This window comes from Amphibalanus amphitrite, unplaced genomic scaffold (genome assembly GCF_019059575.1).
Source record: "Amphibalanus amphitrite isolate SeventyFive unplaced genomic scaffold, NRLGWU_Aamphi_draft 000308F_arrow, whole genome shotgun sequence".
NCBI classification, from domain to species: Eukaryota; Metazoa; Arthropoda; class Thecostraca; order Balanomorpha; family Balanidae; genus Amphibalanus; species Amphibalanus amphitrite.
Genome location: NW_024881803.1, coordinates 237298 through 249632, shown reverse-complemented (window position 1 = coordinate 249632; position 12335 = coordinate 237298). Strand labels below are relative to the sequence as shown.

The following is a 12335-nucleotide window of genomic DNA, read 5'->3' as shown; positions in this document are numbered from 1 at the left end:
GCCCTTCTCACTGACTTCAACTGGCAGCGACTGCTCCCATTTACCGCAGACCCCGGCAAAAGTATCATACATCGGTAGCCGGAGCGACTCGAAACGGTACTCTCGACGCTCTCACCACCGGGAGTAAAAACTTTACTGACTGAGCCTTGGAGCGTCAGCGGACAAAGACCACTGAGACCAAGACAAAAACCAAAGCACAAGACATTGCCTGGAAACATCTACCTACAGATCAACGGATCACTGCAGCCTGCAGAAATATGGGAAAACACCTCTGAGCACGACATGACACCGCCTTCCCGCCATCAGCCCGTGACCTTCAACTGCAGGAGATAGCGGCGCGGGAAATCCAGCTCGGCTCCAACCAGTCGGTACGGGCTTGGTACAGGGATATCTGGCCAGGACACGAACAATGCACGTCCACAGAGACGGGGTCTGTCTCTGCGCTGGAAACGGATCTATGAACAACATGGTGGGCTGATCAAGGACAGCAACCGACAGCGGCAACAGCCAGCGGTTAACAGGCAAGATGAAACAACGCGGCTTTCTTGACAGACATTCTGTGGAACTGGAATAGAAACATCATTTTTGGGTAGATCAGACATAACTTTTACCAGATACAAAAGTTAGGTGGATGAAACTTGCATGCATATTGATAGCACCATGAATTCCGAAGCGCGAGGCTTATTGCCACGGGTTTACCATGATTCGCGGATAGTTAGGCAGCATGCATACTGCACTCTGCAGACGACCAACCACTGTGAATTTGACCTGATCTTGACCACAGAAGCACGCTACTGCAGCAGCCCACTAGTTTTCACGGCTCAGGAGGCTCTGGCTAGTACAAACAACACAACAGCTAGTCACCGGTAAACAAAGGCGCTGGCCAGCCGCGCGGTGGTCAGCTGACGGTGGGGCCTTCGACCGGGGAGGAGCCAACGTCAGGTATTGCGGTTCAACGCGAACAGTCACCGACTACAGGAGAGGGCGGCTGAGTTTCCCAGGCAATCCTAGACAGTCGGCCAGTCCTCACAGTGTTTCTCTGTGCAGATGGTCCACACAGTGTTCATTTAGGCGCCCGGTACATCTCTCACAGCGCCCATCTACGCAGCCGGTCCTTCTCAAAGCGTCTCTCTGGACAGTGGACACCCAGTCTCAACGGTACGGCACAGAGAGCCGGCGTCTGAGAGCCGCTCACCGGGCCAAGGTCACCCGGAGTGGCCCAACGGCGCCGCGAGAGTGCAGATCAGCCGCCCAACGGCGCCATGAAGAGCGCTGATCGGCGGCCACAACGGCGCCGCCGCTGTCCAAACAACCTCCTGGCGCGACAGCAGGCACCGCCCGACCCCGCGGGAGCCAGGGGCGCTGGTCCACACTGCTGCAGCGCCTCGGGCCGGGTCAAACTACTATGGCCACGTCAGAGTATCTCGCCATGAAATATTTGAAAGTACCCAGCCCTTATTCCTTAATTCAACAATACCAGTCATCACAGGTCGATCAGGCCACCTCGTGGTCCCGCGATCCCAGGACTATCCCAATAAAACAGCATATGCATCAATATCACCGATACCCTTATCCGTAGTTCGCTATCTATGCAAACCAGAACGAAAATGTCTTTTCGGGCAAGCTGCGACACGGCAGACCTCCCCTAGGCGTGTCGTTCCCTCGCAACGGTTCAAATTCAGACACGCGATTCGGCGCATCCTGCTATCATTTGAGCTCATCAGCACACGGTCTCGGCACCGGCACGCACTCTGGGGGTGGGGTGGCAGTGGGGGAGGCTGGGGAGTGACCCAATTGAAACTGAGGGACACAACACGCACGCTCAGCTCGCAGGCGCCGGGTCACGGCACAGAGCTCGACCGGCCGCCACCGAGCGTGTCCCGATCCCACCAGATAAACAACACAGTGAGGCAGGGAGGGCCTGTCACTCGGCACTCACCCGTATATCTAACGGTCGGTCAGCCGGCTGTCGTGCCTCACACACTATCTCAGCACTAAGTGGACCGCTCACACACCGTGGTATCACACACCGCCGTACCCGGACCGTCCTCTGTCGCCGTAACGTTGGATCCAGCGCGCACACCACGGAGACACTCTCACGACGCCGTCAGAGGCCCGACTGACTGCCAGCCACGCTGCCAGTCACGCCTCGAACGGCGGGCGACGGCGGCGGCGGCGCGGGGAGAGGGGGGGGGGGGGGTAAGATAGGCCACGGCGGCGGCGGCCACGCCCACAGCCTGCTGCGCCACGCAGCTGTGTTGTTGTAAGTAACCCGGACGTTTCTAATGCCGCCGAGTATCAACAATACGCTCACATTCCATGTGTTACGCTTAGCAGATCGGCCAGTCGCCTTTAGAGGATATCTTACGAATGGTGCGTCATTTTCTTCGCTCATTCACTTCAAAAGTACCTAGATTTCGACAACAGGTTCAAAGCGGAACATGGCAACTGCATGACACTTGACAGGACATGAGCACCGAATCTGCCCCTCATGCTTTTTTTTTTGTTTCGCCCCTAACCCCCAACAAACCCCCCCCCCAAAAAAAAATGCATGAGGGGCAGATTCGGTGCTCATGTCCTGTCAAGTGTCATGCAGTTGCCATGTCCCGCTTTGAACCTGTTGTCGAAATCTAGTTTTTGCAATATATCTGTTACAGGGAGTATGCGATTTCAGTTAGTTTGCAACGACCCTAGGGTGGTTGTAACCTCCCTGAACGATCAGTTTGTTTGCAACGACCCTAGGGACGTTACAAAATAACTGCTCGTTCCGGGACGTTGTAACGAAACTAGGGTCGTTGCAACCTCCCTAGTTAGTATGCAACGAACCTAGGGTTGTTACAAAATAACTAGGGAGTTTAAGAATTCATCGAGTCTTGTTTCACAGGAGGGCCGTCAACAATCTTGACCAATGAAAATCTTGTTCAATCTACATAGTTCAGTTTAAAAGAAAAGGAGAACAAAATTTGAACATTCAGCCAAGGAGTATATGTGGTGCCCGGGACAAAGCACGTAACTGTGATAATTTTGGCTGCATTATATCGCCAGCATATGCTTACATGTAGAAAATATAGTTACTGGGGTAGGTGTGATGGATATCCGTCGCTATCCGTTTGCGGGTTATCCCTCACACTTTTAGGGGTGCGGGTCGGATAAAACCCCTCGTTTTATTTCGCGATTATCTCACGCTAAAAGTGGCCGATCGTGACGAAACTTTGAGTGTCCTCGAACTTATCTACGTTACTGGTTACACATTCCCTATACAGTTCATGATCCTGAAACCAATGGCATTTGATCTTTGATCTGATTTCTGAGACCATGGCAGACCGAAATTATTTGCCATATATGTTGGCGCACATAAAATTGCGTTCCGGACTTCTATTGTGATTACATATAAACGTGCCAACATGTGAACTGATGGTTGTCCCATGCATCATGATGGGTTTCAAGTTGAATTGTCAGTTGTCGGCCAGGTCAAGGTCATTGACGTTTGGTGATTTCGGGTGACTGTTTCAAATTTTACGATTTTAAGGGATTTTTTTAAGCTTATTTTGAATCCAGCATTCGTTGAGACATTTGAGAAGTACGTAGGTATAGTTGTAACGACAATGCAACTTGCTACGAAGCTGTCGCTGGTGGTTTAGGTACACCTGCTAATATAAACAGGTTGTGCGGGTGGGACGCTTCTACTTGACCCAAACTTACCCAACCCAGCCTGACTTTATCCTCGCCCCCCCAAGTTTTTTTTTCGCGATAGCTCCGAACACGCCAGCAACAGAGAGCTGAAACTACGCATACCTGACCTTTGATTCAAGCCAGATCTCGTGATATCAACCAGATTTTCAGGTCAGGTCAGGTTACTGACCTATGACGTCATAAGTGGACGGTCCTCAGATGCCGCAACTTCGCAACGCCCTCAGTCCCAGAGGAGTTTTTACAGGGTGATGAAGCTTACAGTACGTGCATCTTCTAGAAGTATCACATTGTACCTCTAGGATTTTTCCTAAAGATCACATGAGGTCAGGTCGGTCACGTGACCTCACCACTAAAAGTCCATTGAGAAAAATGAAAACTGCTATTCTGGCGCCGGGAACGATCTCAAACTATCTCAAGCACACGGATCGTGATTTAGTGCACTCCTTGCAAGGTTAGATGCTTCAATTTTGCATTGTTGACGTTGCATGACGTCATTTATGACGTCACTAGGGTCATACGAGCTTTTCGTCAATAACTCCCGATCAAACTGAGCTAGCGAGACGGTTAACCTTCGCCCCAGTGGGGGGGGGGGGGGCATATGTTACCACCCTGTCACGTTTTTTGCGTGTGAATAAAAAACCGCGGCGCGTAGCGCCGCGCCGCTTGGGGTAGCTTTTGGTACATCAATTTTGGACAATGTGTGAAATTTTTACCCCAGGTCATGTCAGGTCAGGTCACCAGGTCAAGTTAACTGACCAAGCCTAAAAAAAGTTTGCAATCGTGTCCAGCCTGCAGTGTATGTCAGAAAGTTTTTAAACTTGGTGGATTGCATGCTGTTATGGGCGCCTACAATTTGTATATCTCGGATTTTCTATATCCGTGACCTGAGGTCAGGTCAGTGGCGTGGCCTTTCCATTACAAGTCAATGGAGAAAAATGAAAATGCCTCTAGATCCGTGTGTACGCATAGGAACAGTCCAAATATTTCAGAATCACAGTGATTTGGACCACCCGTGATGACCTAGGTGTCATTTTTGCTCATAGCCTCTAGAAAGGTCATCCGAGGTCATTTGAGGCTACAAACAGATTTTTGCCAATAACTCGCGATTGGAAAGAGATAGAACGCTGGGGATGGTCTCATTATGTTTGTCTTGTTGAGACGCATCGACTGATATGCAACATGACCTTTTCCGGTCAGGTCATGACCTTGACCTGAGGTCAAATTTTCAAGTTGACCTTTCAAGGTCAAATTATAGTTCATTCGACGCGTCTTGGCAAGCGGAACACGATTCTGGCAATAGAAATGTCGTGGCTTTTTGTAGTCGAAAGTTATTGTCGAAAAACACTTTTCGTAAAAACAGCTATTTTTGGAGTTTTTGCCCTCTGGAGGCTAAACCGTTGACCTGAGGTCAACTTTGATGATGACATTATCAAAAGAAGAGTTCAAGAGCTATCGATTGCTGTTCCATGCGTTTTTCTAGCTACCATAGTTCCTGAGATAACGCCATGTTTTCTGAAAAATATAATGACAATTGGCAATTTTTGACCTTTGATGACCTCTGGTGACCCCAATATTGCTCTGAGATGAAAAATGACTGAAATACTTTCAAACGTACGTATTGAGAGCTATCGACTGCTTTTTACCGCGTCTTTCTAGCCCTCTTAGTTTTTGAGTTAGAGGTGGGTGGTAACATATGCCCCCCCTCACTAGGGCGAAGTTGGCTGAGACTGCCACTGGGGCGCGGGTTAAGCCACCGATGGACACAGGAAGACCTGCCGAATCGAATAATATGCAACATGACCTCTTTTGACCAATTTCGCGACCTAGGGGTCTTTGACCTGACCTTGACCCGAGGTCAACACCTCAAGTTGACCTCACCCGAACAAAAAGTATACCATTCGATGTGCGTAAGCAAGGCGAGCACGTTGATGCTAAAATCGCGCTCAGCGACTGTTTTTTAAGAAGTTATTAATCAAAAACCGAACCCGTGTCTTGGGTCACTTGACCTGACGGTCACCGGTTGACCTGAGACCTTAAACTCGGGTATTAGTTGCTGTGTCTCCTAACGGCACACACGCTCGTTTTTTCCGCGACGCTCTAACTCCATCAGGGGTGAAAAACGACGAGAGGGTCGTACCAACCCTCCCCCCGGCCGGCGCGTATGTAGAAAACCAGGTCCTGCGGTGTTAACTCTCGCCCTTATTGGTGTTTTGCTAGCCGCAAACGCCCAGGGCGGGGATAGGTTATGGGTTGACGTTCCAGGTCAGGTCAGTGACTCAAAAGTCGGAAAAATCGGGACCTGTTAAAACTTTGGAGAGTTAAGTTGTTACGAGTTTTTTTCGGGGCGCTGATCACGAATTTCATATTAGCTTTGATCACCGATGATGTCTTGATGTTTTTAGGCCAGGTCGGGTCAGGTCAGGTCAGGTCAACCAGTAGGTGTCTTGCTAGCTGTCCATAGTAGGTGTCAATCATCACTGGCAGCTTCGTGACATGGTACGAAGGCGCAAAAATTACTTCTTTAATGTTCAAATGAATGCTAAATTCGAAATCAGCTCCAAAAACTAGCCTAAAAATATATGAACCCAGAAAAAGTGAACTAAGGTCATCAAAGGTCAATGACATTGACCTGACCTTCACGTGACCTTGACAGCCATCATAATGCATGGGACCACCATCATTTCACATGTTTGAACGTTTATAATCACAAAAAGACTGGAAACGAGCGGATAATGGCCGGTTTACGAAGGGCTTCCTGGCGAATGTCCATCTAATTTGCACAAAACTGCACCAACTGTGCACCTAATCTGCACAAAATGTGCACTAGATGGCCGTCGTGAAATACTCCTAAGCTGAATGTTTAAATTTTGTTCTCTTTTTCTTTTAGACTGAACTAGATTAGATTGAACAAGATTTTCATTGGTCAAGATTGTTGACAGCCCTCCTGTGAAACGAGACTCGATGAATTCTTAAACTCCCTAGTTATTTTGTAACAACCCTAGGTTCGTTGCATACTAACTAGGGAGGTTGCAACGACCCTAGTTTCGTTACAACGTCCCGGAACGAGCAGTTATTTTGTAACGTCCCTAGGGTCGTTGCAAACAAACTGATCGTTCAGGGAGGTTACAACCACCCTAGGGTCGTTGCAAACTAACTGAAATCGCATACTCCCTGTAACATATCTAAAACACGCATATCAGTTCCTTCCTTGTCGCAGGCTTCGCAGCCCGCCGGTCAGTCGTCCCAATTAGATAGCAAGTCCACTGCCCCAGCCCACCGGTCCCCGACCCTGCCCGACGGGCACTGGGATTCAGTTGGCGGCTCGATGATGGCTGGAGAGTGGAGAGCCAACCATGAATTAGGTATTCCTGGATGGGACACTCCGCCGATTTTCCGACCACGCACGACGACGAGGGCGTAGGCGCCATTTAGCATTGCGTGCTATGGGCGGAGCGTGTCTTATGGTTCCGTATGTGATAGTAACTAAAAAATGGAGCCATAATAACCAGTAAAACGCCTTTTGGGCGAAGAACGAGCGAGCGAGATAGTGAGCCCTGCACGTGCGGAAGGGCGAGAGGTTGCTTCCAACGGGCTTGCGCAAAGCACCCTCCTAACCGGTCGCTAGCGGTGTGCCAAATTTGAACGCAATCGGCCCAGCCGTTCCTGAGATCTGGAAGCGGCATTCTGCACGTGCGCACGTGCAAACGGGGTCCAAAATGACTTTTGCACGGCTCCCTACTAACTGGTCCCCAACCGTGTACCAAATTTGAGCGCAATCGGCCCAGCCGTTCTCGAGATCTGGAAACGCCCCCCTGCACGTGCGCACGTGCAGTAGCACCCTAACCGCAACACATGGGAATGCATTGCCTGGTGGGTGCCTACCTGTATGCCAAGTTTCAGCGAAATCGCCCCAGTAATTACCGAGTTACTGAAATGGGAACAAATTTGGCACCTCTTATTGTTGTATTTTGCACGTGCACTGGGGTCTGGGGGTGACCCACATGCATCGAGAGTATCCTATTTTGGGTAGAAGGGATGCTGCTACCCTACAAAAATTACCGCAAGTCAATCGCCCAAGCGGCTGCTGAGATATGAGCCTCTCAAAATCACTACTTTTGCAAAACAGCTTGAACACCCTTGACTTTTCACGTGGCACGTGCCACGACGGTCACTGAGATGTATCAAAAGTAGTCAATTACGGGGTAGAAGGGATGGGGCTACCCAACAAAAAATACCGCAGGCCAATCGGTCCAGCAGTTGCTGAGATATAAGCCTCTCAAAAGCGTTACAGGCCGGGCCGGGCCGCTCATACTGAGATTTTTCCGTTATATTGAAAAGACTCACTTCGCTCGCTGCGCTCGCTCGCTCGTAATTATAAGAAAGGACTAAAATATGCTTAAAGTATCTGAAATGTCTTACGAGCTAAAGCTCGCTAAGTTCGCTCTCCATTACCGCGTTTTCAGCGGCGGCAGCCGGTGCACTCGCCGCCGATGTTTCGGCGCTCCGCCACCAGGGCGGCCGCTTGGTCGCCGGCGCTAGTGTTGGGGAATAGGGAGTGTCCTATCCAGGAATATTTCATCCATGAGCCAACTGAACCCATCGAAACAGACCACCTCCATGGGTTTAGTTGGCCGGCCGCTGTCTCCGTGGGTTTAGTTGGTTGGTAGTTTCTCGTCATGGCGAATTTTGTCGGTTGCTGACGCTGCCTCAGCATGCTCAGCTTGTGCCTCGGTCTCAGCATTCAATGGTCTCATACCACTGAGCATGTATTTTTTCACAACGTAATGGACTATGTACCTAGCTTTCATTACCTGCATTTTATGCAGAGAACAGGCTTAGAGGAATAAGTCAAAACTCAAAAGGCACTAAAGCTTGAGGAAATTGGGAACAAGTCAAAAATTCACCATTTTAAGGAAAGGTGTCCGCCAATGGCACAGAATGGAATAAAAAAGTAGATCAATGCTGTACCACACAAACTGGATAAAATTGCTAGTAAGTATTACATATATTTAAAGTAGTATATTGACAACTACTATGCTTTTCAGACCCCATGAGACCCTAATTTTCGGCGATAATTAATTTACTATTTGTCCAATTTGCTTCAAATTTTCACAATGCACATTTCAGCTCAAGCGCCAATTTTCGCCAATATGGTCTCTTAACAAAATATCAAATTTTAGGGTACTTGTCGTTGCCTCGTAATGTTAAAATCGGCTCCGTAAATCCGTCAGTGGAGTAGAGGCTATCCGTGCGTAGGTGTGACGTCACAAGCACGTGACCATTAAGCTCCGCCCTCCCGGCGGACGGGGTAGTGACCTTGGCCGGTCAGTCGGCTGCGTGGAGCGGGCGGGGCAGTAGCTGTCGCACCTGGGCGGCTCGCATGGACAGTATGCTGCCGTGCAGTTGTCGTTGCAGCCGTAATTTCATCGAATGAGCTAAATAGCGCGCATAAGTAACGCACCAGCTGAAGCCCTCGACTAATTGTATCTATCACAAATGTACGTACACCTTGTTCAGTCACAAAAAATATATATTTCCACACAAGATTCGGGGCTTGTGAAAAAACGCGGATAAAAGACGCTGTTGATTTCAAATGATTGCGTAAGATTATGTATCGCGTCAGACTACGTCAAAATTGCAAAACAGAATCACCATTAACATGATGCAATTTATGTGTTTGATATATGAAATTTGATTAGGAATGTATGCCGGCGTGATCGATTTATGTCATCCCGGTGCAACTAAGCATTGAACACCTTCAGGACTAATCCATTTGATCATCGACTTAGGTTGAGGAGGTCGCCAGACTAACTTTGCCCCCAGAGCTTGTGTGTTGAAATGCAAACATGAAAAGTAAAAGTCTAGAGATAGTTTCCTAACCATTGAGGACATACCTACTGTTACTTAAGTTTTACAAAAAAAAGATACGAGTTTATTGATGATCGTTCTCGTGTAGTGCCCAACGTCCGCCTGCCACATTGCTATTTCTTTTTGTGCACGTCTGAACATTATAACACACACATGACACCGCGATAAAGGCCATTTCTTACCATACGACACATTACGCTTCTGCCCCACCCGGCGCCCGGCACCGCTTCACGAATCACGAATACGGTCGTTTCGCTGGAGCGATGCCCCAGGCAATCGGCCGTGCCCGAGACTCTTCATCCTACTTTGTTGCTTTCTGCGCCTTCCTCAGAAACATTATTGGCACTGCCAAATATATCAATATTTTTGGGTCAAGCAGAGGCTTGACCCAAAAACCCATGATCTTATAGGTAATCGGGTAGTGACCTGACCCAACCTGACGATGAGATAGGTGCAACTCCGGCTGGAATAAATGTTCAGAGTCCAAGAGTCTATCCATCTTTCCTTCTACTACAGTTCCGTTCCAATAGATCCTACCTTGATTCTGATCATTCTAAATATTCGGAGCCTGGTTCGACGTTTAAATACCAAAATAAGGTGAAGAGGATACCAAATGCCCTCGAACGGATAATTTTTTGACTTTCGTCCCGAAACAACTTTGCCAGCTTCACTTGTCTCCAGTATGTGGTCCCGCTCCGACCTCTCCGCGGTGCTGACACCGACTGAAGCGGCATAGACCCATCGCGGTCACGGCCAGTGGGCGGAGTTTAGTTGGGCCCGGCGCAACGTGATTGGCCAGCGCTCCTATCCAATCCGGTGCGGTAGCGAGCGAGCCTCTATCCGGGTGCCAAAACTGATTAACATTACGAGCCAACGACAAGTGCTCTAAATTTTGATATTTTGTTAAGAGACCATATTGACAAAAATTGGCGCTTGAGCTGAAATATTGTAGCCCCTGCATGTACTTCTGCCGGTCACCGCTAGGCCCATGTACTTCTGCCGGTCGCCGCTAGATGCTGTGAACCGCGAGTTACAGTTTTGTTAATAGGTGTCGCTTTTACCAGTCTCTAAATTGCTAAAGCCTTCGATTAAGTTGTGCGTCCCCCTTTTAACGTTCCGTTCGCTTAAACTGCTGTATTGTTTGGACAACTGCATTGGCTATGTGTATATTAAAAACCATATGTATTCGTTTATTACATTCGATGTTCTCGCCAACATGTGTGCAATACTAGATAAGTAAGTTCGTATGTAAAATTATATATGTCTCGATTTTGTGGCGAAATACAAGAGATATCTGTATCTTACAGTGTTTCTACTGGCTACACCAGCCAGATTGGTGACCCCGCGTTCTGCGCACTAAGGGATCGTTATCCCCTCGTGTTCCCAGTCACACCGACACTGGCCTGCACCCTGAGCTATCTCCTCCAGCTCTCTTTGTGTAGGAAGGAAGTGGCGGATGGTGTGTCTCCACGAGGATCCTTCTTTTGTGCTGAGTGTAACTGGATAACGCCGACTACTACTGCTGCACTACGATCCAGCTACTTCATCGGCTCACCTTACCGTCCGGCTACCTCTGCAGCTGCACCGCAGCACCTGCCGATCGCCGTGTCGCCGTCGCCGCCACCGATCTTCCCGACCATTGCTCTCGGCAGCCATGGACCAGAAGACCCAGCCTGCCGGCGCCGGTGCAGCCGCCGGCACCGGTGCAGCCGCCGGCGCCGGTGCAGCCGCCGCCGCCGCCTCGCATGCCGCTGCTGCTGCTGCTGCCGCTGCCGCCCAACCGGACTACCTCCGCGTGGCGACCGCGCCACGCAGCCACGTCGCGCCGCCGCGCTTCTTCGAGGAGGACCCCGTGATCTGGCTCGTCCAGCTCGACCTCTTCTTCTCTCAGGCAGCTGTGGACGATGAGCTCAGCCGCTTCCGGATCGCCGCTACTCTCCTTCCTGGCCACCTCCTGCGCGACTTCACCGACATCCTTCGCAACCCTCCTCAAGACCGACCTTACACCATCCTTTCCGACGCCATCCGTCAGCGGTTCGGCAAATCAGTCGAACAGCGTCTTCGCTGCCTGCTCTCTGGCCAACAACTCGGCGACAGGCGTCCTTCCCAATTCCTTCGGCATCTCCTGGACCTTGCTGAAGCTGAAGGCTCACAAGATTCCCCGCTCATCCGCCAGATCTTCCTCAATGCTCTTCCGCCTCGGACTCAGCCCTTCCTCCAGTGCCTGCCGCCTGGGACGGACCTTGCGACCATCGCTAGCACTGCCGACCGACTCCTGGAGCTTCCGCAGCAGTCGGACGTCGCTGCACCTACCTCAGGCCTTCTCGCCGCGGTATCGACTTCTGCGCCTGCTGCAGCCTCACCTGCTGCTCCTGCAGGACCCTTCCACCTCCAAGACCTGATGAGCCAGCTGCTGACTGGTATCACGGCCCTCACAACATCAGTCGCCACACTGGTGGACGAGACACGCCGCCGAGAGAGGTCTGCATCCCGTGCCCCCGGCCGCGCTCGCCACCGTCCACCACGCGACCTGTCTGCTGCTGCCCGGTCACCCAGCCCTGCAACCAACACGTCTACCGGCGCTGGTGCTTCCTACTGCTGGTACCACCACAAGTTCGGTGCCAACGCGCGCTCATGTCAGTCACCGTGCTCGTGGTCTGCAACCGCAACTCAGACCTCGGGAAACCAGCAGTAGGACAGGTGACACAGACGTCTGCACCTGCCCTGCTCAACCCTGACGTCCCTCCAGCCAGCGGCCTTCTGAGACTCAAGGA

At 50.5% G+C, this 12335-nt stretch overlaps 1 protein-coding gene across 3 annotated transcripts in view; it reads right to left on the bottom strand.

Moving 5' to 3' along the window:
- Positions 1-12335, bottom strand: part of LOC122388093 (hexosaminidase D-like) — a 34454-nt gene that overhangs the window by 16028 nt on the left and 6091 nt on the right. The window contains exon 1 of one of the 3 annotated variants that reach the window (XM_043378878.1): positions 1940-2155. The exons of the other annotated variants lie outside the window; for them this stretch is intronic. The gene's annotated coding sequence lies outside the window, so the exon portion shown is untranslated. Of the gene's footprint in view, positions 1-1939; positions 2156-12335 lie in introns of those variants that run through there. 3 annotated transcript variants of the gene reach the window in all.